This window comes from Ictidomys tridecemlineatus, chromosome 16 (assembly GCF_052094955.1).
Source record: "Ictidomys tridecemlineatus isolate mIctTri1 chromosome 16, mIctTri1.hap1, whole genome shotgun sequence".
NCBI classification, from domain to species: Eukaryota; Metazoa; Chordata; class Mammalia; order Rodentia; family Sciuridae; genus Ictidomys; species Ictidomys tridecemlineatus.
The window spans coordinates 45,358,729-45,378,873 of record NC_135492.1 but is presented as its reverse complement, the minus strand read 5'-3'; the positions used below and the strand labels follow the sequence as shown (position 1 = coordinate 45,378,873).

General features: G+C 43.6%; 1 pseudogene; it reads left to right on the top strand.

Annotated features, from left to right (window-relative positions):
• Nucleotides 1-19,601: 19,601 nt before the first annotated feature.
• Nucleotides 19,602-19,737, top strand: LOC120891927 (small nucleolar RNA SNORA40; annotated as a pseudogene).
• Nucleotides 19,738-20,145: the final 408 nt, after the last annotated feature.

Here is a 20,145-nt window from a genome sequence, read left to right as displayed (position 1 = left end):
CAAAAGTGTTCTTACCTTGTTTTCCTAAGCTTTTTGCTTAACTTTTCCCCATGAAGAAAAAAACGAAGAAAAAGAAACCTACCCTTTCCTAATCTCCTTTTAAAATATAATAATTTTTAGCTGGAAATGATCCCAAGTGAACAATTTTTTTCTGGTGTGTTTGTGTATATTTTACTCTCTCCATTCTCCCCAAAACTGAGTGCAAGTGTATCAAATGCCTAGTATAGACCAAAGCACTGTTCTACTAATTACTAAGCATTAATTCACTAGCTGTGCCTCAGTTTCCTCTTCTACAAAATAAGGACCAAAGTAACAGAACCAACCTCATAGAGCTGTTGGGAATACTTAAGGTGGTAGGTTTAACACAGTGCCTGGAATATAGGGGGCATTCATGGTAGCTGCATGTATATTATGTTTTATTTTTATTACGTGTGTGCACATGCGCATGTGCATGTGGTTCTGGAACCCAGGGCCTCAAACATGGTAGGAAAGCACTTTGTCACTGAGCTACCATCCATCCCCTTATTATTTTTTTTAAGAGAGAGAGAGAGAGAGAGAGAGAGAGAGAGAGAGAGAGAGAGAGAGAGAGAGAATTTAATATTTATATTTTAGTTTTCGGCAGACACAACATCTTTGTTTGTATGTGGTGCTGAGGAATGCCAGGCGAGCATGCTATCACTTGAGTCACATCCCCAGCTCCATCCCCTTATTATTATACATTCTTTCTCTTTTCTGTTTTTCTGTCTTTCTTTCTTTCTGGTACTAGGGATTGAACCCATGGTCTTGTGCATGTGAGGCAAGCACTCTACCAACTGAGCTCTATCCCCAGCCTTATAAAAATTTCTTATTTACAGTTCTCTTCGTTTTAATCTTCTCAAATTATTAACACACAACTAAAGATTAAATGCATGGTCTTAATGCAGTAACAAACGCATCAATGGCAAAAGGCCACATCTACCATGTTAATCCATGTAGTGAGAGGTGCCTGGCAATATAAAGAGTACAAGTTTAGGACTTAGATCTAGTTTTACTTCCTAGTCAGTCTCCCATGCACTGGACAGTCCAATTCTCCTCCTCTATAAAATGGGGATAACATCTTCCTTGTAAGGTCATGGTGAAGTCTAAATAAGTTCATACCTGTGCACTTTTGCAAGTGCTTGCAACATGTTTGCTGCTACTATTATTAGCATCCCTCTCTTTGCCTGGCACATTCTGGGTACTCAATAAATGTTTGCCTAAGTGAATTAAAACAAGCATTGCTTCACTGAGGGTAGATAAGGCAAGCCAGCCTTCAAACAGTCATGAGAAACTGCTTCATGAAAAGGAAGGTACGGAAAAACAAAACTAAACAAAAAACAACCTCCAAACACAGGGGACTAAAAAGTCACTTCTATCAGCCACAGTGCTGTTTTAGGGCTCTTCTTTGGGCTTGGATTTTTTTTTTTTTTTTTTTTTTTAGAGAGAGAGAGAATTTTTAATATTTATTTTTTAGTTCTCGACAGACACAACATCTTTGTTGGTATGTGGTGCTGAGGATCGAACCCGGGCCGCACGCATGCAGGCAAGCGCGCTACCGCTTGAGCCACATCCCCAGCCCCTTGGATGTTTTCTTTAGGGCTCTTCTTTGGGCTTGGATGTTTTCAGGGCTGTTTCTAAGACCCTCAGAGAAGAGTGCTTTGAAATCTTGATCATCACTGTATAGTATGGAAAGAGGCCCCCCAGGATGGCCCCCAGGGCAGCCCCCAGGACCCGAGGCCTCTGTCTCCTTGAGCCAGCACCCTAGAAGGCCAGTGGTTTCCTGAGCCGGCTGTGTCCCAAGTCATTTCCCGGGGAGGGTTAGCCTGCCTAAGGCTGCCAGGGTGCTGTTGGTCTCCATGACAACAGAGCGAGCGAATGAGGAGATGCTGCAAACGAGTGGTGTCATCTTCGAAACCAAAACCCCCCTGCCTCGCCCACGCAGCAGGGCCCCTGGCCTCAGGAAGTGGAATTCTTCTGGGAAAGCGGCTGACGTCGCTGGTGGCCGGGCCGCTGCCCCTGCCCAGGCAGGCGCTGATGCAAGCGCAGCCCCTGGCCAGCAAGGCCAGCGAGGCGGGCGGTCCCCCGGGAGCTGGCGCAGTGCTCTGTCTTGTTCCCTTCCGGCCACCCCGCCCGGTTCTCCCTGTGAGGAGTCAACAGCTCCTGGGTGGTTCCCAGTGGGGGAAAAAAACTGGGTCGGTCCAAACCAAACCTCCGCTGAGCTTCCCGGACTGGGACTTCGAGAATGTGAGCATCTCAATCTGACCACATTAGGGTCAAGGTCAAGGGCTATTCGTGCTCCCTGCCATCCCCTGGGGATGGCTCAGTTGGCCTGGGATACCTGGTGGCAGACGGTGCCAAGGAAACCGCCCCAATCATGAGGGAACCTTGTGTCTGGATGCGGAGGCGGTGAACCGCCTCTGGGATGGAAGTGGTCCAGCCAGGGCTGGTCTCTATCGCCCTCTGCTGGGAGAATGGGGGATCGCTCTAAAATTCCCACCGGCACCTCCCAGAGACTTGGGGAGGGGCTGCAAGGTTAGGGTGCACCCTCCTCTTTATGAATAGGGATAGGGAGACAGGCGCGGTGGCCCACCCTGCAATTCCACCAATTCGGGAGGCTGAGGCAGGAGGATGGCATGTTTGAGGCTAGCCCAGCAACTTAGCGAAGCCCTCAGCAACTTACTAGAGCCTGTCTCAAAATGCACAATAAAAAGGGATGGGAATGTGGCTCCATGGTAAAACATCCCAGGTTCAATACCCAGAACCCAAAACAAAAGAAACAAAATCAACTAGCCAAACGAAAAAACCATAAAGTAACAACACGGGAAACGGAATCTTAGAGGGTAAGGGATGTATCCATAGTTGTGCCCCTACTCTAGGACCAATTCAGGACCACAAGTGGCACTAACACTCTCACTGCCAGGCCTATGTTTTTGAAAAGAGGAGTCTCCCATCCTTAACACCTGTGACTGAGGTCTTACTCCACAGTGTTCCTGGGAGGACTTTCATCACCTGGTCCCATTAGAGATTCTAAATGGGATTCAGCACCCTGACTTTTTGCAGGGTTCACAAAAATCAAAACTATTTTTGTAATAATATGGAGGGGCCAGGTGGTGCACTCCTGTAATCCCAGTGACTCAGGAGGCTGAGGCCGGAAGACTACAAGTTCAGGGCCAGCCTCAGCAATTTAGCAAGACCTAGGCAAATTAGTGAGGCCCTGTCTCAAAAAATAAAATAAAATAAAAAGGGTTGGGGATGTGGCTCAGTGGTCAAGCACCCCTGGGACCTTTGGGTTCAATACCTGGTACAAAAAAAAAGTATAAATGGGTCCCAACACCAAAGCATTTTAAAACAGCTGCTCTGTTTCAAGTGGTCACCTCCCAGTCACAGTCACATCACCCTCCTTTATTTTCCTCATGGTTCTTTTCACTAAAGAAATGACTGTTTTATTTTGAATGTGTTCATGAATCTTGTTCAAATGCAGATTTGGATTCAGTAGGCCTGGGGTGGGGCCGGAACCTAACAAGTTCCCAGAGACTGAGGCTGCTGGGCTGGAAACCACATTTTGAGAACTGCGGCTCTAGTGTTTTGTCTCATCTGGAGACAGGGCTTGCTTGGGACCCCTCCTATGGGGGGGTATTCGATACCTATTGAATGGCTATTCGATATATGGGCAACCAGCTCCTCCCTGCCTGGGGTTCACAACCCCTAGATGAAATTGAGTTTGCAAATTGGGAGAAGTAGGAAAAACAGTGTCCAAGATGAAGAGGAACTGGGTGGGGTGGGCTACATTGCTGCAAGCTACTCATGAAACAGATGTTAAGCTTATTCGGGTACAGTTCTAGAACCAGCTAGAATCACTCCCCCAATCTCAAAGTACAATGTACATAGTTGAACAGTAGGAATTTCAGTTGTCATGCAAAAACTTTTACAGGGGGTGGGGTAGGGGATTTCTAAATATGCCATATAGCATTTTTGTAGTGGGGTGGAAAATATATTTAAAACCAAACTACTTGTAACTGCTTCTGCTATCTAAATCGGGGTGATAGTATAATTTACATCAGTGGAAAAATGAATCTCTATACTGGGTCTTTCCACTTACAGAAGGGAAGAAGACTGACGTGGTAAACCTTCTGCCACTTGCGTTCTACTGCCAGAGAAGGGATTACAAACTCAAGGGCCTCCAGAAGTCAGGTCACGTCAACAGGAGAGCCCCATGGATTCCGTGAAGAGGAGCTATTTTGCCTGACTGAAGAGGGTAGGTCTTATTCAAGTTGTGGCCGCCATGTTTGATGGAGGACCTTGTGTTATCCTTGTGCTATCTCATCTTTTGAAAGAAGTCGCAAACCCAGAGTTACAGGTGAAATGCATCCATTTTTTTTTTAAGTCAGAAAGAAAATCAAATCAAACACACACACACACACACACACACACACACACACACACACAAATGCAAACGCTGGGACAAGCAAAGTAGATCTTCCCAGTTCTGAGATAAAGGGGTAGAAAAGGGATGAGGTGGGCCTTTGTTTAGCCAAGCACTGAGTATTCTCCAAGGAAGACCATAAATATATTCATAACTGGGCACCAATGGTGTACTAGCTCCATAGATGCACTTCCTTTACATTCTCTGACTGAAACTTTGTAACAGTGATGAAATATTACAGAAAAGAAACTTGCCCTCAGTTACTCAGCTAGCAACCGGGAGAACTAGATCTGGATGACTCTCAATATTATGTTTTTAAATTCTTTGTGGCATATAAAATAATGTGATAATATATAATATTATATATAAATACATAAATAATATATAATAATCATTCTTAGCATTGTGGTAGCTTGCATTTGGAGACATTTGGAGACTTTTCTGGGGTTTTTTCTTGATACTGGGGACTGAACCCAGGAGTGCTTTACCCTTGAGCTATATGCTTTCCTCGGCCCGTTTTTTGTTTTGTTTTTACTTTTTATTTTGACATACGGTCTTGCTAAGTTGCTGAGGCTGGCCTTGAATTTGTGCTCCTCCTTCCTCAGTCTAGGATTATACACCACTGTATCAGTGTTCTTGGAAGACAATAAACGTGTGCTCTTTTAAAAATGATGATATATTAGTATGTGGCAGCTTATTCACTAGGATTTCAAAATATCATTTTGGTACTTCCTTTAGTATATTTCCACTGAATATTTACTTTATGCCAGTCTCTGTGGTACATGCACATTAGGAATACCTCCATGAAAAAATGACACAGGATCTCTTGCCAGGTGCTATTGATACACACCTGTAGTCCTAGAGACTCAGGAGGCTGAGGCAGGAGGATCTCAAATTCTAGGCCAACTTGGGCAATTTAACAAGAATGTGTCTCAAATAAAAAATCAAAAGGGCTGGTTGGAGCTAAGTGAAAAAGTGGCCCTTGGTTTAATCCCTAGTGCTGCAAAACAAAAAAGATAGGTTGGAGAAAAAGTTTTAAATGATGATAATACCAGGTACCCAAGTGGTGGTACTTTGGGTGCATCTTAGCTGAGGGCTAAAATATCAAGGGGAGATGGTGAGGGTGACCGAGTGTCGCAGGCAGAGACAATAAACAGCAATTAAGAAGTCCAGGAAGCAAGAGAGTGCATCAGGCGATGGAGGAAATGAAAGTAATACCTGTGGTCCTGCAGGAAGGTCTGGGAGGTAGTGATGGCAATGACACTGGGGTGAGGGTCAGAGGGCAAATCACAGGCCTTGTGGGTCATGTCAAGACATACATAAATGTAAAAATATATTAAAATATTGTGCTACATCAAAATGTATCAATATATTATATAATGTTAATGTTCATTGTATATAATTTATGAACATACATTTTTTACTCCTTAAAACCTAAATCAGAATTATGCATAATTCGTTTTTAAAGCTTTAGTGCATTTTTTTTTAACTGAGGATTGAACTCAGGGGCACTCAATCACTGAGCCACATCCCTAGCCCCTTTTATTTTGAGACAGGACTTGCTAAGTTGCTTAAGACATAAATGGCTGAGGCTTGCTTTGAACTTGTCACCCTCCTGCCTCAGCATCCCTGAGGTGCTGGGATTACAGGCAAGCACCACCGGACCCAGCTCTATTGCTATTATTACCATTACACTTTGTACCTTGAATGTTTTGCCACCAAGCCACATTCCCAGCTCTATCTAACATTTTAAGAAAACCTCAGATGCAGCTGTGGAACACGGATAGATATGCCCCTGAGATTAGGAAGCAGGGATCAGAAGCCAGTTTCCCTCCTGGCTACATCACAGCCTCCAAGGTGGCCAGGGCTTGTTCCTTCATCTCTGTGCACCCCAGATTCTCCCCTTCAGACACAATGGCATGCAGAAGTGGGGTCTGGGTAGGAAAAGAGCTCAAAGAGTCTCTCTGGGCCAGAGAAACGGGAAGCTGGGGAACTGCAGTCCATTAGGTCACACAGGAGGTCATGCCTCATCACTCCAACCCCAGACCCACGTCTTCCTTGATTGCTCACTGCACAGACTCAGCTGTCTCTAAAATGCAACTACTGTGATGTTTTAAAAGATGCTTCTCCAGCCAAGCACTGTGGCATGAGCCTAAAATCCCAGCAACTCAAGGGCTGAGGCAGGAGGAAACCAAGTCCAAAGCTACTCTAGGCAACTTGGCAAAGCCCTAAGCAACTAAGTGAGACAAATCTCAAAATAAGAAATAGAAAGGTCTGGGGATGTGACTCAGTGGTTGTGCACCCCTGGGTTCAATCTCCAGTACCCTCCCACAACACACACACGTTTCTCCAAGGCTTCAAGATAAAAGAGGTGATTGCCCTTGTGTCCTGACCACAGTGATGAAAGATTTGCAAGAATTATCTGCATTGATGCTCTCTTCCCAGCTTCAGTTGATCATGTTTTCAGGCCTAGATGGTCAGTGGCAAAGAATGCCACATCTTCTCACAGAAATACAACAAAATGTTCCAGCTTTGTCATCATGTGAGACAAGGGTACAAATCCCAAATTAGATTCTGTCCTGGAGCCAGTCACTGGAAAAACCCTTCTGGGCTTCATCTTTAAGCACTTACATATATATGTATATGTATAGTAAGGCAGGCTTTATTCAAGGAGGGCCAGCAGTGATAGATGTAGGGACCAATGTGATGGGTCCTGCAGTGAGGGAGAGAGATTGGACTCAGCTCCCAGTTATATTTTTATTCATTTATTTATTTATTTGTACTGAGATTGAACCCCGGGGTTACACCCCCAGCCCTACTTTGTATTTGATACAGAGACAGTGTCTCAATGAGTTGCTTAGCGCCCCATCTTTGCTGAGGCTGGCTTTGAACTCGCTATCCTCCTGCCTCAGCTTCCAGAGCTGCTGGAGTTACGGGCACACGCCACCATGCCTGGCTTTATTTTTAATTCAGAGACAGGGTCTTGCTACATTGCTTAGGGCCTCGCTAAATTGCTGAGGCTGGCCTTGAACCTGTGATCCTCCTGCCTCCTGAGCCCCTGGGATTATAGATGTGCACCACCACACCTGGTCGTAGTTATCTTTTAAACAGGGACAAACCAGCCTCTTAGTGGGCATGTCGTGAAGGCTGCAGGGGAATCAGTGTGGATATCCCTGAGTACAGGGCCTGGCACAGGGAAAATGCCACACAGAGAAACTGATGGACTTGCCATGCACCTCTGCTCTGTGTGTGTGTGTGTGTGTGTGTGTGTGTGTGTGTGTGTGTGTTTTCATAAAAACTTTCTCTGATTCTAAGGCTTCTGTCTTCATGCCCCTCCTCAATCACACCTTGAACGGCAGGGTTCCTATTTTAGGCATCTCACCAGCTGGACATGAGGTCCCAGGAGGAGCAGTTCAGAAGGAACTGAAGATGCATAAGCTGGATGCCATGGAAAGGTGTATTTAATTAGCTTTGTTTCACCCAAGAGGAGTAGGACCTACGAATGGGCGAGTGTTACCAGAGGGTGAAGAGGAACTGTCTTGCTATCAGACAAGTCTGAAAACGGAAGTGGACTGCCTCAAGCCCCAGTCAGCTGCCCTTTGTAGACGTGTTCAAGCCGAGGCTGGAGGACCAGGTGTGCAAGGTGCAGCCAAAGTGCTGTGCTTTGCAGTGTAGGAAGTCGGACCGGACAATTAGCTTTTGGACGGGTGCTGGGGAGGCAGTAGGCAGGACCATCAGGGTCTCCACACTTTTGTAGCTTGTTATAACAGTACTTCCTCTTTTATCTGTCTTATCTATTTGGGTTCCTGAAGATTTGAAAAGAAGATTTTGCTATCTAAAAAAAAGGTGGGAGGGTCATGGGTATTGCTGATATTTTGTTTTGTTTTTTCTTTTACTGGCCTGGATCACCTCTTGAGAGCTTTCTGAACTTTGCAGTTCCAAGGAGATGATTCAGAATTGCCCATGACCTTGAATATTTGTCAGGACTTTTTTGGTTGTAAGTGTCAGAACATTTCTCAACGTGGCTAAATCAAGAAGGGGATTTAGTGATTCCCAGGAGCCTGCAGGGGCTGTTGAAGTAGTTCACAGAATTGCAAAAGGAGCTGAGATAACACCACTTTAGAGCCCAGGACCGTGGGCACCTCCAGTTGCCCAGACTCTCTCTGTTCTTATAGCTGTCAGCTCTGCTTTTCTCATATTTTTCTTCCTGCATTTTGCCCTCTGATGCTCATGGTACCAGCAGATTGGGCTACTGGAAAGAGAACCTCTTGCTCTCAGAATGTGCACATCACCCCAGGTTCAGGTTACACCCTCTTGCCTGTGAGAGGTGAGAGGTGAGTTTACCAGATTAAAAAGGATAAAAAAAAAAAGGCTCCCTGGAAAATCAACAAACAGAAGCTGCTTCCCTCTTGGAAGACTAGGAAAAATGTGTACAAGAAAACTTTGTCATAAAATCCTGGGCTCTTTTCCAAATAAGGGAGTTCCAATGAAAAGAGTTCCTGTTCATTGACTAATGATTTAGGTTGAAATATTACATGCTTTACCTTTGTAAATTGTGATCATGAGAATCAGAGGTGGGTTTTTACTTATCCTTTCACTGATGAGAAACTGAGGTTCAGAGATATTAATTAACTTTCCCATGACCACTCAGCTAGACATAAGAGAACTGGGATTTGGCTCTGGGCATCAGTCCTGGCCTGCATTTTGAGCCGTCCCTCACTTCTGACAAATTAGAAGATGGGGAAGTGGTTGAAGGGGTGTAGATACAGACTGAAGGAGGGTTCCTCAAACACCAGTGGTAAGACCAGAACTTAGGTTCTGGGTTGGCAGTAAAGAACACTACAAAGGGCCCCAAGAGGCCTGCTTCTGAGGCCCAGCTCTGCTTCTGTGGCTGAACAGGTGTAAATCAGCATAGTCTTTTAGAAACAAAAATCCAGCTGTGCTCTGAGACATGCTTGAAGCATTTCGGCCCAGATCTCTCTCCAAGCCCCTGTGCACCTGTCTCCCTCCATAGCTGCTCTCTGTGTTCTTGTTCTTGCCATTCGATCAGTTATTTAATAAGGTTCAGGCTCCTTTGCAAATGCTGCAGTCCTCTCTGTTTGGAGGGCCTGTTCCCTTTCCCCCATTTTTCTTTGTACTGGGGTTTGAACCCAGGGGCTCTTTGTCAATGAGCTACTCTCCCCCAACATACACACACAGTCCTTTACATGTTTTGAGACAGGTTCTCATTAAATTACCAAGGCTGGCCTCCAACTTAGAATCCTACTGCCTCAGCCTCCTGAGTCACTAAAATTACAGGTATGCACCACTGTGCCTGGCAGTCCTCCCTGTTGCCAGAAGATCAGATCTCTTTGGAAAACACCCTCAATTCACCTTAACTACTCCTGCAAAGCCCTTCCCCGCCCCCCATGGATAATGAAGGTGTATTTTGGCTGATCGGGGACATTACTGCCTTATTCATCTGTATCCACAAACCCAGCAGCATGCCCAAGCTCATAGGAACAACCCCAAAGTGTTTATTGAAAGTCTCAGTGAAGGTCTAAGCACCCACTCTGAGGGCCTCCGTTTTCCCGTTGTAAATGTCAGATTGTGTAGGTGTCAGATTCTATGACTCTAAGAGCCACGAAGCACCTGGGTAAAGAGGGAGGGAGCTGGTTTCTGTGGGTGGAACTGGGTTGAATCTCAGAGAGTGTTGCATTTCATTTGAAGCCTCTGAAAGAAAAGGCTAGCTGGGTCCATCTGGTCTGGTAACAGGTGGACTCAAAAAAGAAGAGTTCATTTAAAAAGCAGCCCTGCCTGCAAAAAATATTCACACTCCCTCCCCGAAGAAGGCTGTCACTCCGTTCCTCTCTCTGGCTCTGACATATGCTTCCGTCGCTCGCTCCTGAGCGTGGTTGATATTCAGAATCTTCTGCCATGTGAGCCAAGCTGGTGTGAGAACTGGAAACGGCTTAGCTGATAGCTGGGAGCATAAAGAAGCATTCCATGATGCCCTCAAGCCCAGAGCCTTTGAGCCATGTGTCACCGGCTCAAATCTGGACACCAGAGGTTTCTTGAAACTAAACGGGGTCACTGGTGGTGTTTGCAGAGAGATGGGGGTTTTCTGAGGCTTTGGTTGGAATAAAGAGCCTACTAGGTCTTTTACATATGGGCATTTTTCTTCACTTGCCTGCCTGATGGACCCCAGAACACAGCCACGTTCAAATTCCATGTCTGTCCCTTACTATGCAATCCTGGGCAAATGACTGAATTCAAGGGTGGGGAGGCTCAGTTTCATCATCTTCGAAATGGAGGTAGTTATAATACCTACTTGTTAGTATTATAGTGAACACTAAACAAGTTATTTTGTCTAAAGTTTTCCCCTCCCCCACAGCACTAGGGACTGAACCCGGGATTTCTCCATCCCCAGCCCTTTTAATTACTTTATTTATTTTATTTTGAGAAAGGACCTCACTAAGTTGCCCAGCAGGCCTTGAACATTTGGTCCTCCTGCCTCAGCTTCCCAAGTCGTGTCTAAAGTTCTTCAAATGATTTCTGGCCCCGGCTAAGCATCCTATCAATGTCTTCAGTATTATGTGAAATGTTCTCAACACCCAGTCTGGTAGTAGGCAACAGCACTAGTATTTCCCAAAAAGCTGTCTCCAGACCACCTACCTCAGAATTGCTTGGGCAGAGGTGACACTCAAAATGTATATTTGACAATAGAAAGGACAAGGACATCCATTAATAATCAGAACTGAGAAGCAGATGCAATCTGGGAGGCTTATCCCATGCCAGTCATTCACTCTGTGGTTTCTGAACTATGGTAGATCTGGGAGAGAGATGAAGTGGCAGGGAACACACAGGTGTGTGTGTAAATAACCATCATGAGAATTGGGGTTTGCATGGCTGAAATGTGGACATCCCAAGTAAAGTTGGAACATTTGGTCGCCCACACTCAGGGACCTTAGGGACAATATCTGTTTGCCAATTGGTTCAGAAATCTATTGGTACCTTAATGACTTTTGAAGTCCCCAGCTGTCTGAATGCCAGCTCTGCCTGGAGTCTTCTGAAAATACAGATTCCTGGACCCTAAGCCAGACAGGTTAAATCTAGTCCTGGGGGGGCTGGGGATGTGGCTCAAGCGGTAGCGCGCTTGTCTAGCATGCGTGCGGCCCGGGTTCGATCCTCAGCACCACATACCAACAAAGATGTTGTGTCCGCCGAGAACTAAGAAATAAATATTAAAAATTCTCTCTCTCTCTCTCTCTCCTCTCTCACTCTCTCTTAAAAAAAAAATTCTCTCTCTCCTCTCTCACTCTCTCTTAAAGAAATAAAAAATAAAAAATGTTTTAAATCTAGTCCTGGGAAACCTGTATTCTCTACGTGCATGCCAGGTAATTCTGATGTCAGTACTGTAACCTGGGGTTTCCAAGATAAGCAGGAAGTACCCTGGTCTTTAGAAAGCAACCAATGTGAGCACATAATGGTGGTAAAATGTACTAGATGAGTGGTGATTCCATTTCTTTCCTGCTATACTGCTGATGCCCCAAGTGGGTAGCCCAGGTGATGAAGCACCAAGTTAGTGGTCAGAAAACAGATCAAGTGGCACATGAGGATTCGGAACCCCTGGCAGGAGAAGGGAAGCATTCTGAGGGAAGATTTAGCCATGTTTAAGGGAAGGCCAGCTGCTCTGGGTGGCCATAGGTAGAACTCACCATATAGGACAGATGAGTGGCAGGTGATGAAGGGTTGTGCCTTTCTCTGGTAAGTGACACTCACAGAAACCCACCAGGCCCACCCTGAACTGTGGGTACCATGGCTGTGGGTAATTTAGAACCAACCTAAATGTCTATGTGAGTATTTAATTGAGAGATGGTGATCACCCACAGCGTGGAATACAGGGCAGAGCTTAAACATGAAGTCATGGTTTATTATATGAAAAGATCTTTGGGATAAATGTGTGTATGTGCACGCCAACCCATAGCCTTGGTCTACAACTGAGCACCGTCCCCAGCATCTTTGAAATGTGTTTTTGAAAAAAAGAAAACAAAATACAAAAGAATATGATCATGGTTTTGGCATTAAAATAATTTTTAAAAAAGAAAATCAAGGCACAGTGGCACACACCTGTAATCCCAGTGATTTAGGAGGCTGAGGCAGGAGGATCACAAGTTGGAGGCAGCCTCAACAATTTAGTGATATGCTGTCTCAAAATTAAAAAAAAAAAAAAGGGCTGGAGGATGTGGCTCAGTGGCAGACCACCCCTGACTTCAATCTCCAGTACCAAAAATAAATAAACAAATAAATAAAATTAAATAATAAAAAAGTTTACCTGCATTTAACCGCAGCACCAGCATTCACTAGCTGTGTGATCTTTTTTTTTTTTTTTTGGTGCGGGGGTACTGGGGGTTGAACTCAGAGGCATATCAACCACTGAGCCACCTCCCCAGCCCTATTTTGTATTTTATTTAGAGACAGGCTTTGAACTCATGATCCTCCTGCCTCAGCCTCCCAAGCAGCTGGGATTACAGGCGTGTGCCACCGCACCCGGCTAGCCATGTGATCTTATCCATACTTCTGAATTTGGCTGTGTCTCAGTTTCCAAAATGATAAAATTGGGATAATGACAGTCACTTCTTCATTGGGTTTACTAAGGACAAGGGAAATAATCCACATAAAATCTTGAACCTGATGCTTGTCAGGATGAGACACTCAAGCAGTGACGGCTGGTATTATGAAATATACAGATAAAAAAAATTCCTGGTTCAGAGACATCAGAATGGTAGTGACAGCTCTCTTCTAAGCATTAGAAATGACTGGAATGATTTGGTTTTTGCATGCCAGTATTTTCTGAATTGCCACAATGAACATAAATTACATAAAAAGAAGAAAAAAAGGAGCTTTGATTGCTGCCCTGTTCCTAGCAGGGCCTGGTATATGGCGGCACTTGTACAGGAAATATTTTTAGAAGAACTGAATGGACATTCAGATGCCCAGGTCATGCAATTTAAGAGGCTTTGTTCACATCAAAACACAGTTATTTAATTTCCCAAAGATTACCGCCCTTGCTGTTTTAAAAATAAATGGTTCCTTAAATGCTTTCAGTATTGTTTCCTAAATCACTGAGAACTGAAACCATCAATTTAGAAACTATTTTTTTCATTAAAGATTAAAATTTTCAAATAGGGCTTTATATTGATATCAGTTACATTAGTGAGGATCCTTTGAAGTTAATAGGTATATAAATGAAACTGATTTAAGCAAAAAAAAAAAAAAAAAAGGTTTTTTTTTTGGCTCTTATAAGTAGGAGTCCCTAGGTGTTTTGCCATTTGAGAGGCCACATGATTTCATTATATTTCTGTTTCTATACAATAAATGAGATGGCTGCCAGTGGTCACAAAGTCACAAGTATTATTATTATTATTATTATTATTATTATTGGTACTAGGGATTGAACCCATGGGGCTTAACCGTTGAACCACATTCCCAGTCCTTTTTATTTTTATTTTTAAAATTTATTTTAGTTATTAAATATATTTTTTAGTTGTTGATGGATCTTTTTTTTATTAACTTATTCATATGTGGTGCTAAGAATTGAACCCAGGGCCTCATACACACTAGGCAAGCGCTCTACCACTGAACCACAGCCCCAGCCCTATTTTTTTTTTTTTTTTTGAGGCAGGGTCTTGCTAAATTGCTGAGGCTGACCTTGCACTTGTGATCCTCCTGCTTCAGCCTCCAAAACTGCTGGGAGTACAGGCAGGTGCCACCACACTCCGCCTAAGTCACAGTCTTAGAGAAAGAGATCTTTTCCAAGGACTCTGGAAAAAAAAAATCCCAGGAAAGACTGTGATTGGTCAAGTCTGGGTCATGTGGCCCTTGGGTAGAGGTTGAACACTTACCATGGGATGGGAGGGAAGGTGGAATCCAAAGGAAACATTCTCCATCAGACTAAAAAATCAAATGTCACTCTCCATAAATAACCAGGTCCCTTGTTCCCAAGGAAGATTTTTTAAAATAAGATTCTTTGACTTTGCTATGATAAGAACGCTATATCAAAATGCAAGAAATTATGGTTTTGCTGACAGATATGAACTGTCTGTCATCCAAATTCCAAGCTTTCTGGATTGTGAAGAACAACAACAACAACGGAAAAATAGAAGTATGGAAATAAAGCCTCATGATTAGACATTGAGCTTTCCCATCATACAGAAAAATCCAGCTTTTATTTCTTGTTCCGCCACTTACATCTCCAACCCTCAGTTAACTCTTTGGTAAAATCAGAGAGCTGGCTTTGATGATTTGCAATATCTCTTTTTGCATGAAGATGCTATGATTCTGGACTTGACTACCCCAAAACAAATTATGTCTGAATTTCAAAGCAACTCTCATTTGCATAGGCCTGTAACTTTCTAAATGATACTCACTTTCGAGGAATGATTTCACAGAATGAATTCTTAGGAAGCAAAGAACATTATTTAACTCTGTAAAAGTAGCTATCACTCACGTATTGGTTACTCACTGTGCCCAACGCTGTCCTAAACCCTTTACATAGATTATTTCTTTGGGCCTTCTTTGAAAAGCCCAATAAAATAATCTGTTTTCAGTGATATCTTTCCTAGTAATGTCCACATCCAGATCCCTGGAACTCATCTTGACTATGTTAGGTTATATGGAACAGAAGAATTGAGGTTACATATGGGATGAAGGTACTACTAACCAGCTGGCTTTGTGGGTCGGGTGTGGGGTGGTTATCTTGGGTAATACCAATGTAGTTGTAAAGGTCCTGATAGCCAGGCAAAGTGGCAACCACCTCTAGCAACTTGGAAGGCTGAGGCAGAAGGATCACAAGTTGGAGGCCAGCCTCAGCAACTTAGTGAGACTCTATCTCAAAATTAAAATCATAACAATAACAATAAAAAGAACTAGGGATGTGGTTCAGTGGTAAAGCACACCAGGTTTGATCCCCAGTATTGAAAAAAAAAAGGGTGGGTTCATTATAAACGAAAGAGGGAGGCAGGAAAGTCAGAGAAGGAAGTGTAATGATAGAAGCAGATGTCAGAATAGTGTTCCTGTTGGGTGTGGAGATGGGAAGGACCAATAAAAGGGAATGCAAGTGGGCCTCAAAAAGCAAGGCAATGTGGGCCTGGGGCTGGGGCTCAGTGGTGGAGCACTTGCCTTGCACGTGTGAGGCCCTGGGTTCAATCCTCAGCATCACCTAAAAAAATAAGTAAATAAAATAAAGATATTGGGTCCATCTACAACTAAGGGAAAAAAAACCCAGCAAGCTAATGGAATCTCTGCAAACACAGCCTGCAGATACTTTGATTTTAGGCTAGCAAGATCAATTTGGGCTTTAAACTTCCAGATCCATACGGTAATATATCTGTGTTGTTTTAAGTGGCTCAATTTATGATTACTTTCTTTTTTAAAAAAATATTTTTTAGTTGTAATGGACAGTTGTTTATTCAGTTTAGTTTTTTTTTAATGTGGTGTTATGTGGTGCTGGGAATGGAACCCAGTGCCTCATGTGTGCTAGGCAAGGGCTCTACCACTGAGCCACAATCCCAGCCCTCAGGATTACTTATTGCAGTAGCAACGGGAAACTAGTGAACTAGTGCAGAGAATGCTATAAACCTAATTTACTGAGGAGGACACCATCATAGCAACTTGAAATGACTTGCCCCAGGTTAGACAGCTGCTAAATGGCCAAGTCAGAATCTCAGAGCATATGTGGCTGTATAGCCTCAGCTTTAAGCACTGCACGGTTTGAATACCATGTACATGAGGCCATGTTGGGCTGTGCAGAACACAGAGAAGCATGAGAACATGATCCTGAACCTCAGGGAATTTGTGAACCTGGAAGGGTTTAAACAATATGATAGTATCAATTCCCTTTTATTGGAACAACTGAGAGTAGTCTGTCCTTATATTGAATTTTCTAGAAGGTAATCAGACTTTTCACACCATAAAGATTAATCTTCTACTGACAAATATCTCACACCTCTGTCTCCTTGTCTACCAGATTCTCTGTTCCATTACTTCAATGTATTGGTCAGTTAGTAAAGGCAAAGTTTTGCTGCAGTAATGAACAACACTTCAATTTCACAGATTTGAAACAATCAAGTTCTTTTCTTACTCATGCTATGCGTATAATGAAACTGTGAGCTCAAATAGACCTTTCCTCATTTTAAGTTGATAATCTCAGGTATTTTATTAAGTAGCAGAAAACTGATTAACACACTAGCCGGATGACATCATTAGCACACAAGTTCCCTCATATTCTTCCCTGACATCCTCAGTTTGTTACCTACCCTCATAGGAGAGCTCTATTCATGGTCCAAAGATGGCTTCATGTATCACAAACAAAAACACAGCATCCAGGGATAGAAAACTTATCTGTCTAATTCCTTAATCCTTGGCTTTTTTTTTTTTTTTAATACCAGGGATTGAACCCAGGGACACTTAACCGCTGAGTTTTATTTATTTATTTATTTATTATTTTGAGCCAGGGTCTTGCTGAGTTGCTGAGGCTGGCCTTGAACTTGCAATCCTCTTGCCTCAGCCTCCCAAATCCCCGAGATTACAGAAATGTGCCACCATCCCCAGCTCATTTCCCTGTGTAAAAGTATCTTCCTAGAGGCTCCCCAGCCGATCTTCCTCTCATCCCATGGGTAGGACCCCAACATGTGCACTTGGCAGGAGGATCAAGACCTCTAAGACTAGCTTAAATGAAATAAGATGTATTCCCTGGGACTTCCTTAGGGACTAGTACTCCTGCTCCCAAAAGAAAAGGACAAAGTCACTTGAGGGAGAGTGAACCAAACCGGAATTCTGTTTTTAAAAAAGAAGGGGTGTAGAGTTGCAACTGAGCAGAAAACCCACAGTGTGGGAGGGGGGGGGAACCATTCTGCACACATCTGAGCTCACTGAATGCTGTCGTTACACTTATGAGACAGGTTTCCTTGTCCTGCTTCACAAATAAGAAATGAGGCATAGGATACACAGATCTAGCTATCTGACCTGGAAGTCCTACTCATTGCACTAGACCTGGCTATTTCACTATTAACACAATCACAGAGCAGAATGTCAGAATTGATTTTTTAAAAACTTCTTGGGGTGGGGGTGGGGGTGTAGCTCCATGGTAGAGCGCTTGCCTAGCCATGGGGGTCTGGGTTCTGTCCTCAGTTCTGCAAAACAACAATAACAACAGCAAACCCTTAAGGGAGGGCAGAAAAGGAAAGGTGAATCTCCACTTTATTATTTTTTTAGTAGTGGAGCTGCGAACTGGGATCCAGTGGAGCATGCCTATAATCCCAGCTGTACAGGAGGTTCTCGAGTTCAAGACTGTCCTCAGCAACTTAGAGAGACCCTATCCAAAATGAAAAATCTAAAAAGGGTTGGGGATAGAGCTCAGGGGTAGAGAATCTCTGGATTTAATCTTCACTATGAAAAAAGAATTAGTTGTGGAGCTGGTGCTAGAACCAGAACCCAGGGCCTTGAGCAGACTAGGCAAGGGCTCTACCACCGAGCCTCATTCCCCAGTCTCTCTACTTTAATCAACAGTTAGCCATGGTATCAAAAAGATTTCCATGATCAAATCGGCTAATCTCTGAATTCCCTTATTGACGTCAGCCCTCAATCTCTTTTTAATAAGGGACAGTGGCAAGGAAGAAAAAGCAGGTGTGCTAATCTGCAAGTTCATCCAGGACTAAATTTGGCTAGAAAAGGAACATGGCCAAATAGGCTCTGAAGTGACTCTCCAGGATCCCAGGTCCAAGGCAAAATCTCCTGGGACTTTCCTCCCACTCCTGAGGTACTGGGGATGGAGCCAGATCCTCCAGCATGTAAGAGAAGCTCTCTACCACTGAGCTACACCCCCAGTCTCCACCAACATTTCTTTTTAGCATCATCTCCATTAAAAAAATTGCATTTGGGCTGGGGATGTGGCTCAAGCAGTAGTGTGCTGGGCTGGCATGCGTGCGGCCCGGGTTCGATCCTCAGCACCACATACAAACAAAGATGTTGTGTCTGCCGAAAACTAAAAATAAATATTAAAATATTCTCTCTCTCTCTCTCTCTCAAAAAAAAAATGTATTCATTTAAAATTCAGCTCCTCCTTCCACCTGATAAACATACTGATGAATGTAGCTCCAAGGACACAATTGGTGGGGTGGAGAATAGAACCCACAGCTCTTAAGAGGCACAGGTATGGAACAGAGAAGAGCCATTGACTGCTATGCTCACCCCCACCCGGAACCCTCAGCCTGTTCTGGGTGGCATGCTGCACTACTCCAGGCTAGGCACTTGATTTCAAACCTTATCTAGATCGTAAAGAAGCCCAGGTTGCAAACATTAAGCTCTTAACTAGTACACCCTATTTCCTTAGCTTACCTGGAGAACTTGAATTTACTTCAAGATTCCCATGAAAAAATCTACCAGGTGGATATGGATATGACTCTCCCACACTGATTCCGAGAAGTTAATGAACTTGCCCCAGGTCACACAGATAGAATGTAATGGAGTCAGGATTTGAACCTTGGTCTAAATGGTCCCACATTCAGAGTTCCCTCTGTTTGAGTGAGCTACCACCGCTGTCCATCAGCTACTGATCCTTGTATCCAGTATTCTGAATGATCTTCCACCTGGATCGACAGATTCTTTATCATAAAGAAGTAACATGGGCTGGGGTTGTGGCTCAGTGGTAGAGCGCTTGCCTTGCACGCGCGAGGTTCTGGGTTCAATCCTCAGCACCACATAAAAATAAATAAGTGAAATAATGATATTTTAAAAATTGTGTTTAAAAAAAGAAGTAACATATTAAAAAATATGGGGAAGGGGAATTATATTTGACATTAGAAGCTTTTTTGAGGTTATATATGTGTATAAGTGGGTTTTTTTCCCCTCTTTAAAATAGTTACAGGTTTTCAAAAGGAGATTTTACTGTTAAAAAATGTCCAATTCTGCCTAGTGTGGTGGCAGATACTTGTAATCCCAGTCTCTCAGGAGGCTGAGGCAGGAGGATTTCAAGTTCAAGGCCAGCCTCAACTTAGCAAGACTCTAATCAACTTAGCAAGACCCTGCCTCAAAATAAACATAAAAAGAGAATATAGCTCCGTGGTAAAATGCCCCTGGGTTCGATCCCCAATACCTCCCTCTACCCAAAACGTCTCATTTTAGCTCTTATGTTTGTGTTTTTGCTTACTTGTGAATAAAGACTTATGGACACGTGCAAAAAAATAAATAAATAAATCCTATCTTGCAACCCAGAACTCATTGTTCAGTGAATTTTGATACATACAAGAAGTAATGTTATGAAAAAGAAGAAAAATGGGTGAGATCCTGGATTCAATCCCCAGCATCACAAAAAGAAAGAAAGAAAGAAAGAAACGAAGAAGCCCCACTTTTTTCAAGGTCTCTTCAGGTCAGCATATTTAAAAAAAGACTTCAACTTGTCACTCAGCTCTCATTTCGAATGAATCATAACAGACTCTACATGGGGAAACAGCCTAGTTCTAGGAACTGGTAATAGAAGCTGAGGTTTGTCACCTTCCCAACCACGTTTCAAATCCCACTTGGGTGTTCGTTTGGGCCCCATGTGATGGTGCACCCTTGACCCAAGGAGAACTGAACAACTGGACTGTGGCTACCTCTGGAAACAGATGCCCACATCACAAAGACAGCTGCCCCTGTGGTCAGACCCCTGGCAGAGGCCAGAGAAG